At 47.8% G+C, this 18,186-nt stretch overlaps 1 protein-coding gene across 3 annotated transcripts in view; it reads right to left on the bottom strand.

Moving 5' to 3' along the window:
- LOC138665364 (zinc finger protein 3-like) overlaps nucleotides 1–17,921 on the bottom strand; it is a 39,788-nt gene extending 21,867 nt beyond the window's left edge. The window contains exons 1-2 of one of the 3 annotated variants that reach the window (XM_069752782.1): nucleotides 17,795–17,902; nucleotides 8,390–8,467 (exon numbers count right to left, since the gene is read on the bottom strand). The gene's annotated coding sequence lies outside the window, so the exon portion shown is untranslated. Of the gene's footprint in view, nucleotides 1–8,389; nucleotides 8,468–17,794 lie in introns of all 3 variants that reach the window. The other 2 variants (XM_069752784.1, XM_069752783.1) reach the window with 2 other exon arrangements.
- Nucleotides 17,922–18,186: the final 265 nt, after the last annotated feature.

Below are 18,186 nucleotides of genomic sequence, written 5' to 3'. Positions count from 1 at the left end.
ATTATTAACTTATGCAGCTATAATGCAAGGGCGTACTACTAAAGTCCATGCAATATATAATGTGCAGTATATACTATTATAGTCCAAGTCATTAGAATCCACTATATAATTGTCTAAGGGTCACTTCCGTCTGTCTGTCTTTCAATCACAGATATTCATTGGTCGCGGCCTCTCTGTCATGGAAATCCAAATCGCTGATTGGTTGTGGCAAAACAGCCACGACCAATCAGCGACGGGCACAGTCCGGAAGAAAATGGCCGCTCCTTACTACCCGCAGTCAGTGCCCGGCGCCCGCATACTCCCCTCCGGTCAGCGCTCACACAGGGTTAATGGCAGCATTGACAGTGGTGTAACGCACTCTGTTAACGCTGCTATTAACCCTGTGTGATCAACTTTTTACTATTCATGCTGCCTATGCAGCATGAATAGTAAAAACATCTAGTGTTAAAAATAATTAAAAAAAATAAAAAATCTATATATATAATTGTCTAAGGGTTTTTCCGTCTGTCTGTCTGTCTGTCTGTCTGTCTGTCTGTCCTGGAAATCCCGGCTCTCTCTGATTGGTCGAGGCCGCCAGGCCTCGACCAATCAGAGACCGGCACAGCATCGACGTAGAAATCCTGCGTCTCTGATTGGTCGAGGCCTGCCAGGCCTCGACCAATCAGCAACCGGCACAGCGACGATGATGTCATAAAGGACGTAGATATCCCGCGTCTGATTGGTCGAGGCCGCCAGGCCTCGACCAATCAGCAACGGGCACAACGACGATGATGTCATAATGGTTGCCATGGCGACGATGATGTCATAAAGGTCGCACAACAGACAACCATACACAAATATGCACAAATCATCATTGGCCATATACTACGGGGACATGTATATTCTAGAATACCCGATGCGTTAGAATCGGGCCACAATCTAGTAGTTATATATTCACCCTCCGGTGGCCCCTGGATCGAAGCGCTACATCATCATCTCGCGAGACCGCAATGCACTCTTCAGACCGGAGCGCACGAGGAGCGTCGGTAACAGCTTCGATCTGCGAGGCCACTGGAGGGCGAGTATATAACTATTTTTTATTTTAATCTTTTTTTTTTTTTTTTTTACAGGGATATGGTGCTCACATTGCTATAGACTGCGTGGGCTGTGCAATTTACTACATGGACTGCGCAATGTACTGCGTGGGCTGCGCTATACACTACGCAGTGGTGGATTAAGGGTAGCCAGGGCCCCGGGCTGTTCACACACTGTGGGCCCCCCCGGTCATGAGACGGGGGTCATGAGACGGGGGTCATGAGACGGGGGTCATGAGACGGGGGTCATGAGACGGGGGTCATGAGACGGGGGTCATGAGACGGGGGTCATGAGACGGGGGTCATGAGACGGGGGTCATGAGACGGGGGTCATGAGACGGGGGTCATGAGACGGGGGTCATGAGACGGGGGTCATGATATACCCGAACCAGATTATTCCAGAAAAATGGCCGGGCCCTACTCTACTGTAACCTATTAAATATTTGTTAAAATCTGCAATACAATTTAGGTATATCTTGACCAATAATATCACATACAAGGAACAAATACCACCGCACCGTGACCAGACCACAAATTACAACCACAGTGATCGAATAATATCACATACAAGGGACAAATACCACCGCACCATGTCAAGACCACATATTACCACCACATAGTGACTGAATACTACAATACTGATCAGTAATGAAAAAAAACAAAAATGGGTATTATACCTACCGATAATTCGGTTTCCAGGAGTCCATCCTGACAGCACACTGGAGGACGTCCTCCTCCTCCTTGCAGGGACAGGAAACACAACACGAGAGGTTAAAAGGTCCCACTCCACCCCCTTTCCCTCAGTGATTTGACAAGTAACACACCAAGGATAGATATACTTTGCAAAAATTTTATTTACCAACATATACAGCATATGAAAATAGAAACCATTGGGGGGGAAATAACAGTGCTGTCAGGATGGACTCCTGGAAACCGAATTATCGGTAGGTATAATACCCATTTTCCAGGACGTCCCCCTGACAGCACACTGGAGAATACCAAAGAAACCTCCTCTAGGGTGGGACAACTGCCTGGAGAACTTTTCTCCTAAAAGACGTTTGATGGGCTGCTAACACATCCAATTTATAATGCCTGCAGAAAGTATCTACTCTGGCCCATGTAGCTGCTTTACAAATCTGATCTAGGGATGCCCCTGCCCGTTCGGCCCAAGAAGCCGAAACCGCTCTAGTAGAATGAGCTTTAATCCCTACTGGACAATCTACCCCTTCTGATAAGTAGGCTTTTGAGATTATAGACGTGATCCATCTCGCTATTGAAGTTTTGGAAGCTTTTTTACCTCTATTTTTACCCCCGAACAAAATGAACAGATTAGAATCCTTTCTCCAAGAACTAGTGGCTTCTAGATAGTCTAAGACCGCCTGTCTGACATCTAGGGAGTGTAACGCCTGTTCTTTCTCATTGGAAGGCTTGTCACAAAAAGAGGGTAAGATTATCTCCTGATCTCGATTTTTTGCAGACGCTATCTTGGGAATAAAGGTTGGATCTAATTTTAGTATTATATGGTCTTCTCGGACCTGAAGGTAAGGGTCTTTAACTGAAAGAGCCTGAATCTCGCCTATGCGTTTAGCTGTTGTAAGGCTACGTTCACATTGGCGTTCCGCCAATGTGCGTCGCTGTTGCGCCGGCGACGCAGCGGCGACGCACCCCTATGTTTAACATAGGGGACGCGTGCGTTGTTTTGGTGGCGTTTTTCGCCACGTGCGTCGTTTCCGACGCTAGCGTCGGACGCAAGAAAACGCTACATTGTAGCATTTTCTGTGCGTCCGATTTTCGTCAAAAACGACGCACGCGTCGCAAAACGCGCGTTTTTACGTGCGTCGCGCGTTGCGTCGCCGACGCAGGGCGGCGCAACGCTAGTGTGAACCTAGCCTAATTTCTACTAAAAAGGCCGTTTTCCAGGTACGTAGAGAAATAGGCATGCTTTCTCTAAGAGTATAGGGATCTTTACATAGAGCCCTGAGAACTAAATTTAAATCCCAAGAAGGAACTAGTTGTCTCAAGGTGGGACGTAATCTCTGGGTGGCCTTCACAAATCTAATTATCCACGGGTGGGAGGCCAATGGATAATCCAAGAAGGTACTTAAGGTACCGTCACACTGGACGATATCGCTAGCGATCCGTGACGTTGCAGCGTCCTCGCTAGCGATATCGTCCAGTGTGACAGGCAGCAGCGATCAGGCCCCTGCTGGGAGATCGCTGGTCGGGGAAGAAAGTCCAGAACTTTATTTGGTCGCTGGACTCCCCGCAGACATCGCTGAATCGGCGTGTGTGACACCGATTCAGCGATGTCTTTGCTGGTAACCAGGGTAAACATCGGGTAACTAAGCGCAGGGCCGCGCTTAGTAACCCGATGTTTACCCTGGTTACCATCCTAAAAGTAAAAAAACAAACACTACATACTTACCTACAGCCGTCTGTCCTCCAGCGCTGTGCTCTGCTCTCCTCCTGCTCTGGCTGTGAGCGTCGGTCAGCCGGAAAGCAGAGCGGTGACGTCACCGCTCTGCTTTCTGGCTGCCCGGCGCTCACAGCCAGACCAGAGAAGCAGAGCGCCGAGGACAGACAGCAGAAGGTAAGTATGTAGCGTTTGTTTTTTTACTTTTTAGGATGGTAACCAGGGTAAACATCGGGTTACTAAGCGCGGCCCTGTGCTTAGTTACCCGATGTTTACCCTGGTTACCGGGGACCTCGGGATCGTTGGTCGCTGGAGAGCTGTCTGTGTGACAGCTCTCCAGCGACCAAACAGCGACGCTGCAGCGATCCGGATCGTTGTCGGTATCGCTGCAGCGTCGCTATGTGTGACGGTACCTTAAGAGCCGAAATCTGAACCTTAAGAGTACTTGGACTAAGCCCCATGTCAAAACCAGATTGTAGAAAATTCAAAACTCTAGGAACATCCAAGGCTCCCGACATCCCGACCGACCTGCCACTTTCTGTACAAAATCTCCTCCAAATCTTGTGGTAGATGGCTATAGTCACAGGTTTCCTGCTAGCCTGGATGGTTGAAATTACTTTATCAGACAGACCTTTGGCTTTTAACATGTCCCTCTCAGGATCCATGCCGATAGATGTAATCTCTCCGGGAGTTGATGTAATACCGGCCCCTGATGGATGATATCCTTCCATAACGGGAGTCTGATAGGATCTTCCAACGTCACGGTCCCCAACAGTGGAAACCAACTTCTTCTCGGCCAGTATGGCACAATTGTTATTACTGTTGCTCGATCCTCTTGAATTTTTCTGAGCACAACTGGGATAAGTGCTATTGGAGGAAAAGCATAAGACAGAGGTTCGTTCCACGTCTGACTCAGAGCGTCGACCGCTTCCGGAAAGTCTGAGGGGTTGAGGGAATAAAATCTGGGAACCTTCGAATTTTTTCTTGTGGCGAACAAGTCTATCCCGGGAGTTCCCCAACGATGGCATAGAATTTGAAAGATTCCTTGATTCAGTTCCCACTCTGTTGGAGAAACATTTCTTCTGCTCAAGTAATCGGCTAGAATATTTTGAGATCCCTCTAGATGTACCGCTGTTATTGACAGGATCGTGTTTTCTGACCAGGTAAAAATTCTTCGTGCTAGATCTTGAAGATGCTTGTGTCTGGAACCTCCCTGATGTCTCAAAAAAGATACTGCTGTTACGTTGTCCGATAGTATCTTTACGTGTCTGTTCCTTAAACGAAGACGATTTCTTCTGAGAGCTTCCCAGACTGCATACAATTCTCTGTAGTTTGAAGACATCCGACTGATCTCTTCTGGCCACTCCCCTTGGAAAAAACTTCCTTCCAAGTGAGCTCCCCATCCCCACTGACTTGCGTCCGTGGTGACTACCACACAAGGAGTAGCAATCCAAGGAACACCCACTCTTAGGTTGTGGTCTTGAGTCCACCATAGTAACGACTTTCTTACGCTTATAGATACTCGTATCCTTCTGTCCAGGGATGAGCGACGACGATCCCATACCTTGAGAACTTGTTCCTGTAGTAGCCTTGAGTGTGCCTGAGCCCACCTGACACAAGGGATGCAAGCTGTCATCTTCCCCAAGATCTTCATGGCTGACCTTATTGTAACCGGACCTTTTAGGAATTCTAACATCATCTTCTTTATCGAGATCTGCTTGTCTTCTGGCAAAAAGGATTGTCTGTTTGTAGAGTCCAGGAGTACTCCCAGAAATATTTTTCGGGATTCTGGTTTTAGATGTGACTTTTCCCGGTTTACCACCCATCCTAGGTGTTCCAATACCGATACGACCCGATCTCTGTGTCTTAGTAGTATGTCTTCCGTTCTTGCCACTACGAGAAAATCGTCTAAGTATGGAACTATAGTTATGCCTTGGTTTCTTAGGTAAGCCACCACCTCTGCTACCAACTTCGTGAAAATCCTTGGAGCCGATGCTAGACCAAAGGGAAGACATTGAAACTGGAAGTGGCAGGTTAGGTCCGGGAATCTCACCGAGAACCTCAGCAGATCCTGAGATGAGGGATGTATTGGAACCTGATAATATGCACTCTTCAGGTCGAGAGTGCACATCATCGAGTCTTTGTTTATCAGATGAACAGTTGACCTTATGGACTCCATCCTGAATCTCTTGTACTTTACATACAAATTTAGAGGTTTTAAGTTTATTATCGGACGGGATTCTCCTGACACTTTTGGGATTGAAAACAGAGACGAATAGTGACCTGAGCCTATTTCGGAAGAGGGAACCCGAATTATGACCTGGGAGTTGAATAGCTTTTGAAGGTCTGAGTACATAGGAGAATTTGTGGCTACCACCGTTGGAGCAATACATCTCTGTGGTACGTGGGAACTTAGTTCTATTTTGTAACCCTCTGCGATTATAGATAGTACATAACTGTTGTCTGAAATCAGACTCCAAGGTTCTAGAAAAAGACTTAATCTCCCGCCTATCCTTATGGCGTCATTGTCTTCTCGATCTATAACTTGAACCAAAAAGGGAACTTCTTCCCTTCCTGTTCTGAGAAAAGGAACCTCTGAAGGACCCTCTACTAGGTCTCCATTGATCTCTATACTCAGGCTGCCTGCGGGGGGGAGGAGGAGGCGGGAAAGGTCTCTTCCGAAAGGGCAGAAACTTTTTAGGTTTATCCTCAGGGAATCCTTTTTTATTATCTGAAGCAGATTCCAAAATGTCATCCAGAGCCTGGCCAAATATTCTGGAATCCGTAAAAGGGATGGCGCATAACTTATTTTTTGATGCGTTATCCCCCGACCAAGATCTAAGCCAAATGGCCCTACGGGTCGCATTTGACAAAGAACTATTTCTGGCTGCAAATCTAACTGACTCAGCTGAAGTGTCTGCCATGAAAGCCGTGGCTGACTTTATGATAGGCAAGGAGGCAATTATATCTGCCCGCGGAGTCTTGTTAATTAAATGTTCTTCTAATTGTTCCATCCATAGAAACATGGATCTTGCTACTGACGTAGCTGCGATGTTAGTCTTTATCAGAGCTGCTGAGGTTTCCCAAGCTCGACGTAACAGGATATCTGCCTTGCGATCCATAGCATCCTTGAGACTCGAAGAATCCTCAAAGGGGATGGATGTCTTCTTTGTAACCTTAGCTATGGGCACATCTACTTTCGGAATCTCTTCCCAAATCTTGATTTCTTCAGGGTTAAATGGTAGACGGTTTTTAAATTCACGTGACATCACCAATCTTCGCTCCGCATCCTTCCACTCTTGAGCAATCATCAGACGAATGTGTTCGCTCACCGGAAATACAGTCTGTTCCTGATGTGTGAGACCTCCAAACATCTGGTCTTGTCGCGATCTCGGTCGTGGCTCTTCCTTTATCTGCATAGTATCTCTTACAGCTTGAACCAGCTGCTCCGTGTCCTCAACTGGAAAATAGTACTTTCTTCCTTGCTCTTGCTCTTCCCTTGGCAATTCTCCTTCTTCTTGATCAGAATCTCTAATTTCCAATTCTTCTTCTGAAGAGCCGTACAGGTCCCTCTGGTCTGGATCACTTCTGAGTCTCTTACGGGCCGGGCCCGGACTGGACGGACCGCCCTGAGACATAGACGCCAAAGAATTCTGGACCTCTTCCCGGATTAGGCTTCTCATTTCTGATAATAACGAAGGTTGTTCTTCTCTGACTATTTTGGAGATACAAGAGCTACAGAGAGCTTTATTGTACGCCTCTGGGAGCTTCATACCACATACGGAGCACCTCTTAGATTTTGAAGATGCCTTTCCAGTCTTCTTTGACAGAGGAAGGGAAGTCTGGGTAGTCTCCTTATCCTAAATATAAGCATAGACACTGCTCAGTGTACTGCAGATGAGTACGTACTTTGTGCTCTGCGCACTTACCCCCGCTTCCTCACTTCTGACCTCCATATCTTCTGTTGAGAGATACACAGAGTAAGTGTGTAATCTCTATCAATCACATAAAGGATATAGCAGCTTCTGCTGCACTCACCCTTTGTCTCCGGCATCCGAAACGGTTCAATATGCTGGCCGCCTCTGTACAATCAAGGATTGCGCCTTCTCCTCTTTCCCATAGAGGAATGCAGGACGCCCCACTGCAGTACCTTCGGTCTTACATACATGCTTCCGCGTTCCACCTGGTGGAACGCACGCCGAATGCGTACCTCCCCCCGGATGTGATGTCACCTTACCGGAAGTACTGCCTGCGTCCTACTCCCGCGTTCCACCTCGTGGAACGCAACCGTCACCGGACCTCTCTGACATGCGGCGCCTCTTGCTGGTCTGGCGCCCGAGCCGAGAGCCTCCCACCGGGAGGAAGCGGCTCTTACCCAGGAGCTCGTCCGCTCAACTGGTCTCTGGACAGAGGGACTCCCCACCGGGAAGTTTCTGCCTTGGGCCATCCTCGCAGGGAAAAGATATTGGCACAGCCGCACGATCCCCCGGGCCCTCCGGACTTGGTAAGCTTCACGCTGCGCTGCGCTGCTCTGCTCTCGTGTGTCCCTCCATGCAGGGACAGGAAAAACACTGAGGGAAAGGGGGTGGAGTGGGACCTTTTAACCTCTCGTGTTGTGTTTCCTGTCCCTGCAAGGAGGAGGAGGACGTCCTCCAGTGTGCTGTCAGGGGGACGTCCTGGAAAAACACAATACTATCACCATAAGTGCCAGTATTCACAGGAGATCTGTAATTAGTATGCAGTGTCTGTGTAGAGGTTAATACAGAGATCACTGGTGGTATTATACACAGGAGCTCTGTATATAATGTATAGGTAATACAGTGATCACTGGTGACATTGTACACATGACCTTTGTATATAGTATACAGTGTATATTGTCAGTGTATAGGTAACACTGACTCACCAGTGACGTCTCTAGGTGAAGTCCTTCATCTTTCATCCAGCACAGACCGCCATCATTTCTTCCAGCCAGGACTCGTTTCTGCAGGAAATAACACAGTTATCTCGAGCTCCGCTTGCAGAACACATTACTTAATTTTTCACAACTTCTACATTACACCACATGAAGATAAAAAGGCGATATAGTGTCACTCTGCACAGTAACAGGACCGTCCCCCCATTTAGAACAGTATACTCAAAATAAAATAAATACATCACTGCAGTAATAATATCCCTTAATTAGCCCCTATGGTAATAATATTCCCCACCCTGGCCCCGTTTATCTCATTCCTGGCTCCAGCCATATGTTCTCCCATCCTGCACTCATGAGTATCCATTCTACACCATATGATCTCCCCATCCTGCCCCATCTGTCTCCATCGTATCCATCCTGCCCCATGATCCAATCCTGCCCCATGTCTCCAATCATGCCCCGTGTCTACATTCTGCCCATGCCTCCAGTCCTGCCCCCAGTGTGTCCAGCATATTACCCCCAGTGTCTCCAGCAATCTGCCCCAGTATGTCCAGCAATCTGGCCCACTGTCTCCAGCATTGCCCCCCAGTGTGTCCTCCAATCTGCCCCACTGTCTCCAGCATTGCCCCCAGTGTGTCCTCCAATCTGCCCCACTGTCTCCAGCATTGCCCCCAGTGTGTCCTCCAATCTGCCCCACTGTCTCCAGCATTGCCCTTAGTGTGTCCTCCAATCTGCCCCACTGTCTCCAGCATTGCCCCCCAGTGTGTCCTCCAGCATTGCCCCCCAGTGTGTCCTCCAGCATTGCCCCCCAGTGTGTCCTCCAGCATTGCCCCCCAGTGTGTCCTCCAGCATTGCCCCCCAGTGTGTCCTCCAGCATTGCCCCCCAGTGTGTCCTCCAGCATTGCCCCCCAGTGTGTCCTCCAGCATTGCCCCCCAGTGTGTCCTCCAGCATTGCCCCCCAGTGTGTCCTCCAGCATTGCCCCCCAGTGTGTCCTCCAGCATTGCCCCCCAGTGTGTCCTCCAGCATTGCCCCCCAGTGTGTCCTCCAGCATTGCCCCCCAGTGTGTCCTCCAGCATTGCCCCCCAGTGTGTCCTCCAGCATTGCCCCCCAGTGTGTCCACCGATAACTGATCCAAAAAAAAAAAAACAAAAAAAAACAAAAACAAGCAGTCTCCTCACCTGTCCGCGCTCCAGGCGGTGAGCTCCCTGCAGCAGCGCACACTCGCCGGCGACTCACAATGACGTCAGACGCCAGCGACGCGTGCGCTGCGGCCGACTTCAGCTGCCAGCCTCCAATTGGCTGGCGGCTGTTGTTGTTAACTATTGACGTGCGGGCGCGCGCCCGCACGTCAATAGGAAACCGCCGCAGCGCCGGAAGGGGCCCGGTGAGCAGATGAGAAGGGGCCCGATGCGGGCCCCCTCTCTCTGCCCACCGGATCCGGGGGCACATAAACGCCGCCCGGCGGGCAGTCAGACGATTAGCGGAGGGTCAATCTGTGCGGTAGCCCAGGGGCCCCCCCCCCCAGACCACTGGGCCCTGGGCTACCGCCCATATTGACCCTCTGATAATCCGCCCCTGACACTACGCATACATATTCTAGAATACCGGATGCGTTAGAATCGGGCCACCATCTAGTGCAATATATATCTATATATAGTCGAGGCCATTAAATTGCACAGTGCATACATACAGTATCATGTAGAGTGGATATATAATGTACAGTATACAGTAGTACAGCAGTCCAGGTCATCACATACATATTTTCAATCACACATACGACCTATTCTAGTGGCCTGAAGTACAGTTCGATAAATATGCATATATATTTTACTATTGGTGTGAAAACAGAAGAGATTTATTTTGAATGACAAAATCTACAGTATAAAGGATATTTCGGCCAAATACGGCGCTAGGACTATAGCACGGATGTACATACTCCTGAGGCGCTGCTAACATTTGTCCTTCCTTATATTTCTCTCCTTCCTTATAGATCTCTCCTACCTTGCAAACTGTTCTGATGAAGGCCTAAAATTTGACGGAACCACCATCTATACCGTGAATTGTTTGTGTGAAACAAAATCCTTTATTTTACTTTTTTGCATCAATATTGGAGTGCCAAGTGTATATTGTGGGTAAACAACTTTGTTTCTAGCATGCGATGCTCGTTCAAAGTCAATGTGGCAAGTAACAGGTGTGGGCAATATGAAAACCACCTGAAACCAGATAAAAAGGGGAGAAGTTGACTCAATCTTTGCATGGGGATATATTGGCCTTCTTGGATGTTACTATAGAAATTAGGAAGGGATCCTTGTGCACAGAGGTACACAGAAAGCCTTCTTCATCTAATGCCTTACTGCAACACAATAGTGCGCACTCAATCCATATTAATAAAGCCCTACCTTTCAGTCAGTTCTTTATACTTAGAAGAATCAAAAGTGACAATGACAGCTTCATTGAACAAGCTTTGATTTGAAAAAGAGGTTCCTGGGGAGGAACTATATGGAGCCTCTATTAGATGAAGCCATTAAAGTCAAAGTCTTCTCCCAGGAAAACCTCCTGAGGGGACATTCTAATTCAAGGGACAAGAAAGACAGGCTGTTTTTTGCTTCAAATTTGGACCCATGGAAAGAATTGGCATGAAAGAGATAAATATATCATAGATATGGACACATGAAAGCCCCTAGTGCCATTCAGGAGGGTACCAATTTTAAAGATCTCCTTCTACAAAATAGCATAAAAAAGAACCCAGAAACTGATTAGCAGACTGTACTCCCAAAGGGCATCATAAATGTGGGTATTGCAATTTTTGCCCCATCACCTTACAGATACAGATAGGTGACATAACACAGAGTCCAAGATTTTATCGCTTGCAGACCCCGCTACGTGGTTTATGTCATCTTCTGCCCATGCAGTTTTTTCTATATCTGACCTCTATTGATACGCTTTCAGGGACATTGTTAATCCATTACCACAGGGAAAGGTTCCAGTAGACGGGAAGGAATTTATATAAACGCCCCCTCCAAAGGGAAGCCAGGTGGATTACGCATTCACAGACAGTATAACGCACAGTATATAATATACAGTGCTAAGGGCCATATATGCACACAGACTTTCCTCTGCTCCTAGCATGCTCATGGTATGCCTTTCAGCTAACACCAGCTCTACCCCAGTGTTATTTATGACCTTATTTACTGAATGCTTGATTATATGCATCTGGTCCACTCTTAATTCTCTGACCAAGATGAACAGAGACCACTCCTCTCTGCTTCACCTGAACGCACTTAGTTTTACATATATTGCATAGCACAAGTTTGCAATGACTTTAGTCTGCTGTGTGATTCCTAGAAGTGTGTCCTAGAAGTGTGAAGATTAATGTAGAATTAAATCCAGAATTGAACCATAAGGGAACTGAAGGTAACTGGCCAGTCACTGTAAACAATGTTTCTATTTGTTTTTACTTTCACCCCTATAATCCTTCACTTTCTGCTAACACCCCTGATCCCTACACCAAGTAAGGAACTGTTCATCTCTTCTTCAATCCTCCCCATCCACCTCAAAACTGTTCCTTAACAGACAATCCTCTGTCTCCAAACACAGACTGCCCCCTCATGCCCTCTGCTGCTCCCACCTGCAAACACTTTCTCTGCTCCTTCTCACTGCTGGTGATATCTCTCCAAATCCTGGTCCTCCTCACCACATTCCCACAGTCATTTCTACCCCCCATCCACATTATCACAACCTTCCGTAACCTCTCTAACCTTATACCCATTCACCCAGCCCCCACTTCCCCAGTCCCACTAACAGGAGCTCTGTGGAACCCTTGCTCTGTCTGCAACAAGCTTTCCTACATCCATGATCTTTTTGTTACTACCAAACTTTCCTTCCTCGCCATCACCAAAACCTGGCTCACCCCTTCTGACACAGCCTCTCATGCTGCACTTTCGTATGGTGGCTTCCACCTTTCTCACCCCCCCCCCCCCCCCCCCCGCCCCAGCAGCAAACATGGCGGAGGAGTTGGTTTTCTTTTGTCAGATACCTGCTCCTTCACCCCAATCCCACTGCCACGCTCTGTTACCCTCCCTTCCTTTGAGGTGCACTCTGTGCCCATCTACTCCCCCTCCAACTGGCGGTCATCTACCGGCCCCCAGGGCCAGCCACCACCTTCTTTGACCACTTCACCACCTGGCTACTTCATTTCCTTTCCGCGGACATCCCTACTATCATCATGGGCGACTTCAACATCCCCATTTACACTTCCCTCTCAGCTGCCACTAAACTTCTGTCACTTCCTCCTTCGGCCTCACTCAATGGTCTTCTACAGCCACCCAAAAAGATGGCCACACACTGGACCTCATCTTCACCCGCCTCTGCTCTCTAGCTCACCTCTTCCTCTCTCTAACCACAACATTCTCACATTCTCTTCCCTCTCCACTCCATGTCTACAATCCCCACCCCACAAACTTCCACGCCCTCGCAGAAATCTTAAACACATTGACCTACACTCATTCTCTGAATCCCTCCTCCCTCTTACAGATATAAGTTCCTTACACAATGCGGATGACGCTGCTGCTGTATATAACACCACAATAGCTGCAGCTTTGGAATCTGCTGCCCCACTTACACATACCAAATCTCGCAAAATCAACAGACAGCCCTAACACACCAGCCTGACCAAAGAACTGAGGCGAGCTTCCAGGGCTGCTGAGCGCAGAAGGAAAAGATCCCACTCCAACGAGCACTTTATCGCATTCAAACAGTCCCTCACTACTTTCAAGACCACACTCGCCACAGCGAAACAAACCTACTTCTCATCTCTCATATCCTCCCTGTCTCACAACCCTAAACAGTAATTCAACACCTTCAATTCTCTCCTCCGTCCCCCAGCACCTCCTCCCTCCCCACTCATCTCAGCTGAAGACTTTGACTCACTTTTCAAGCAGAAGATTGAGAACATCAGAGACAGTTTTGGTCAACCCCCAGAGCCCTTCCTCCCGACTTCCCAGCCCTCCGCCTCCAAAACCAACTTCTCCACCATTACAGAAGATAAACTCTCCACTCTACTCTCAAGATCGCATCTCACCACCTGTGCACTTGACCCGATCCCATCCCACTTCATCCCAACCCTAAACCATCTCTTCAACCCATCACTAACAACTGGTGTTTTCCCCCTCAAGCTTTAAACATGCCTCCATCACACCTATCCTCAAAAAGCCCTCTCTTGACCCATCCTCTGTATCTAGCCATCGCCCTATATCACTTCTCCCCTATGCCTCCAAGCTACTGGAACAACATGTCTACCTTGAACTGTCCTCCCATCTCTCTTCTTGCTCCCTCTTTGACCGCTTACAATCTGGCTTCCGATCACACCACTCCACTGTAACTGCCCTAACTAAGGTCACCAATAACCTCTTAACCGCCAAGAGCAAGCGACACTACTCTGTCCTCCTCCTGGACCTGTCGGCTGCCTTTGACAGAGTGGACCATTCCCTATTATTACAGACCCTCTCATCCCTTGGCATCACAGACTTGGCCCTATCCTGGATCTCATCATACCTAACAGACCGGACATTCAGCGTCTCCCACTCACACCCCTCCTCCTCACCTCGCCCCCTATCTGTCTGAGTCCCACAAGGTTCAGTCCTAGGGCCCCTGCTCTTCTCCATTTAGGCCATGTTCACACTTTGCGGTTTTTACCGCGGAACCGCGGCGATTTTGCAGCTGCGGGTCCGCTGCAGTTCCAATTGCGTTTACAGTAACCTGTAAACCCTATGGAAACCGCAAACCGCTGTGCACATGCTGCGGGAAAAACCGCGCGGGAACGCAGCGGTTTACAACCCGCAGCATGTCACTTCTTTGTGCAGAATCGCAGCGATTCTGCACCCATAGGAATGCATTGATCCGCTTACTTCCGGCATGGGGCTGTGCCCACCATGCGGGAAGCAAGCGGATAATGTGCGGGTGGTACCCGGGGTGGAGGAGAGGAGACTCCAGGCCCCGGGAACCATATTTGTATAAAAAAAAAAAAAGAATTAAATAAAAAATAATGCTATACTCACCTCTCAGCGCTGCACGCGGCCGTCCGGTCTCAGGTTTGCTATGCGACCAGGACCTGCGGTGACGTTGCGGTCACATGACCGTGACGTCACGAAGGTCCTTCTCGCACAGCATCTTTGGAACCGGACCGCTGCCTGCAGCGCCGAGGAGATCGGGACGTCAGAGGGTGAGTATATCATTATTTTATTTTTAACATTACTATTGATGCTGGATAGTGCTGCATATGCGGCATCAATAGTAGGATTAAATCCCGCAGCGGAACCCGCAGCACAAACCGCGATAAATCTGCAGGAATAACCGCAGCGTGTTTGCCCTGCAGATTTATCAAATCTGCTGCGGGAGAACCCGCAGGGACTCGACGCTACGTGTGAACATAGCCTTACACCTTTGGCCTGGGACAGCTCATAAAATCTCATGGCTTTCAGTATCATCTCTATGTTGATGACACACAGATCTACATCTCTGGACCAGATATCACCACCCTACTAACCAGAATCCCTCAATGTCTGTCCGCTATTTCATCCTTCTTCTCCACTAGATTTCTGAAACTTAACATGGACAAAACAGAATTCATCATCTTTCCCCCATCTCACGCGACCCCCCCCCAACGAACCTATCCATTACAGTAAATGGCTGCCCACTCTCTCTACTCCCACAAGCTCGCTGCCTCGGGGTAATCCTTGATGCTAATCTCTCCTTCAAACCACATATCCAAGCCCTTTCCACTTCCTGCCGACTTCAACTCAAAAAAATTTCACGAATACGTTCATTCCTCAGCCAAGAATCTGCAAAAACCCTAGTCCATGCCCTCATCATCTCTCGCCTTGACTACTGCAACCTCCTGCTCTGTGGCCTCCCCTCGAACACTCTTGCACCCCTCCAATCTATTCTAAACTCTGCTGCCCGACTAATCCACCTGTCCCCCCGCTATTCCCCAGCTTCTCCCCTCTGTCAATCCCTGCACTGGCTCCTCATCACCCAGAGACTCCAGTACAAAACCCTAACCATGACATACTAAGCCATCCACAACCTGTCTCCTCCATACACCTGTGACCTCGTCTCCCGGTACTTACCTACCCGCAACCTCCGATCCTCACAAGATCTCCTTCTCTACTCCCCTCTTATCTCCTCTTCCCACAATCGTATACAAGATTTCTCTCGCGTATCACCCCTACTCTGGAACTCTCTACCACAACACATAAAACTCTCGCCTACCATCGAAACCTTCAAAAAGAGCCTGAAGACCCACCTCTTCAGACAAGCCTACAACCTGCAGTAACCACCGATCAACCAAACTACTGCACGGCCAGCTCTATCCTCACCTACTGTATCCTCACCCATCCCTTGTAGATTGTGAGCCTTCGCGGGCAGAGTCCTCTCTCCTCCTGTACTAGTTGTGACTTGTATTGTTCAAGATTATTGTACTTGTTTTTATTATGTATACCCCTCCTCACATGTAAAGCGCCATGGAATAAATGGCGCTATAACAAATAATAATAATAAGGGCCAGTATAATATACAGCACTACGGTCCAGGCCAGTATAACGCACAGTAAATAATATACAGTGCTACGGGCCATTTTAATGCACAGTATATAATATACAGCACTACGGGCCATTATAACGCACAGTATATAATATACAGCACTACGGTCCAGGCCAGTATAATGCACATTATATAATATACAGCGCTACGGTCCAGGCCAGTATAATGCACATTATATAATATACAGCGCTACGGTCCAGGCCAGTATAATGCACATTATATAATATACAGCGCTAGTGTCCAGGCCAGTATAATGCACATTATATAATATACAGCGCTAGTGTCCAGGCCAGTATAATGCACATTATATAATATACAGCACTACGGTCCAGGCCAGTATAATGCACATTATATAATATACAGCGCTAGTGTCCAGGCCAGTATAATGCACATTATATAATATACAGCGCTAGTGTCCAGGCCAGTATAATGCACATTATATAATATACAGCACTACGGTCCAGGCCAGTATAATGCACATTATATAATATACAGCGCTACGGTCCAGGCCAGTATAATGCACATTATATAATATACAGCACTACGGTCCAGGCCAGTGTAATGCACATTATATAATATACAGCGCTAGTGTCCAGGCCAGTATAATGCACATTATATAATATACAGCACTACGGTCCAGGCCAGTATAATGCACATTATATAATATACAGCACTACGGTCCAGGCCAGTATAATGCACATTATATAATATACAGCGCTAGTGTCCAGGCCAGTATAATGCACATTATATAATATACAGCACTACGGTCCAGGCCAGTATAATGCACATTATATAATATACAGCACTACGGTCCAGGCCAGTATAATGCACATTATATAATATACAGCGCTAGTGTCCAGGCCAGTATAATGCACATTATATAATATACAGCGCTAGTGTCCAGACCAGTATAATGCACATTATATAATATACAGCACTACGGTCCAGGCCAGTATAATGCACAGTATATAATATACAGCGCTAGTGTCCAGGCCAGTATAATGCACATTATATAATATACAGCACTACGGTCCAGGCCAGTATAATGCACAGTATATAATATACAGCGCTAGTGTCCAGGCCAGTATAATGCACATTATATAATATACAGCGCTACGGTCCAGGCCAGTATAATGCACAGTATATAATATACAGCGCTAGTGTCCAGGCCAGTATAATGCACATTATATAATATACAGCACTACGGTCCAGGCCAGTATAATGCACAGTATATAATATACAGCGCTAGTGTCCAGGCCAGTATAATGCACATTATATAATATACAGCACTACGGTCCAGGCCAGTATAATGCACATTATATAATATACAGCACTACGGTCCAGGCCAGTATAATGCACAGTATATAATATACAGCACTACGGTCCAGGCCAGTATAATGCACATTATATAATATACAGCGCTACGGTCCAGGCCAGTATAATGCACATTATATAATATACAGCGCTAGTGTCCAGGCCAGTATAATGCACATTATATAATATACAGCACTACGGTCCAGGCCAGTATAATGCACAGTATATAATATACAGTGCTACGGGTCATTATAATGCACAGTACATGTGATTACAACCCAGACTGTATAACACACAGTATACACCACTGCAGGCAGTTATAATGTGATGTGTAAAGCATTACATTCCAGTCAGTTATAACACACAGCTAATACACTCCAGCTCGCTGTAACGTGTCTGATAATGCAGATAGATGTTATAACGCACAGTCTGCGCCCACGAGGTCACTCAATGCTCTTTACATTATGCCAGGAGCCAGTCACCTGTGTGGACAGACGGAGGCCGAGATCACAGCTGATGGAGGTGGAGATGACACTGCCGCTTCCTCTCTGGACCACATGGACCAGCACAATAAGTCGCCAAGATAATAGAGACACACTTCCGGGTCATTCGCATATCACTTCCGGCCGTGCGTTCCAAACTACTTCTGAGATTTGCGTTTGAGTTTCCTGCGTGAGTGCGTGAGTGGGAGGTGTCACAGCAGATCGTCCAGGCCACGCCTTTCTGTCTTCGTTCGTTCACATGGGTGAAGGATTGGACAAGGAGGTGGGGGGCAGTGCTGTGAGACGTGTGCAGCGCGTCCAGTCACAGACATGGCGGCAGCGGGCGTGTCATTAGGTGGGCTCATCTCTGACAAGAGCCATGTGGTCTGGGC

This window comes from Ranitomeya imitator, chromosome 2 (genome assembly GCF_032444005.1).
Source record: "Ranitomeya imitator isolate aRanImi1 chromosome 2, aRanImi1.pri, whole genome shotgun sequence".
NCBI lineage: Eukaryota > Metazoa > Chordata > Amphibia > Anura > Dendrobatidae > Ranitomeya > Ranitomeya imitator.
Note: the sequence above shows the minus strand (reverse complement) of the source record. Positions and strands in the feature narration are given on the sequence as shown.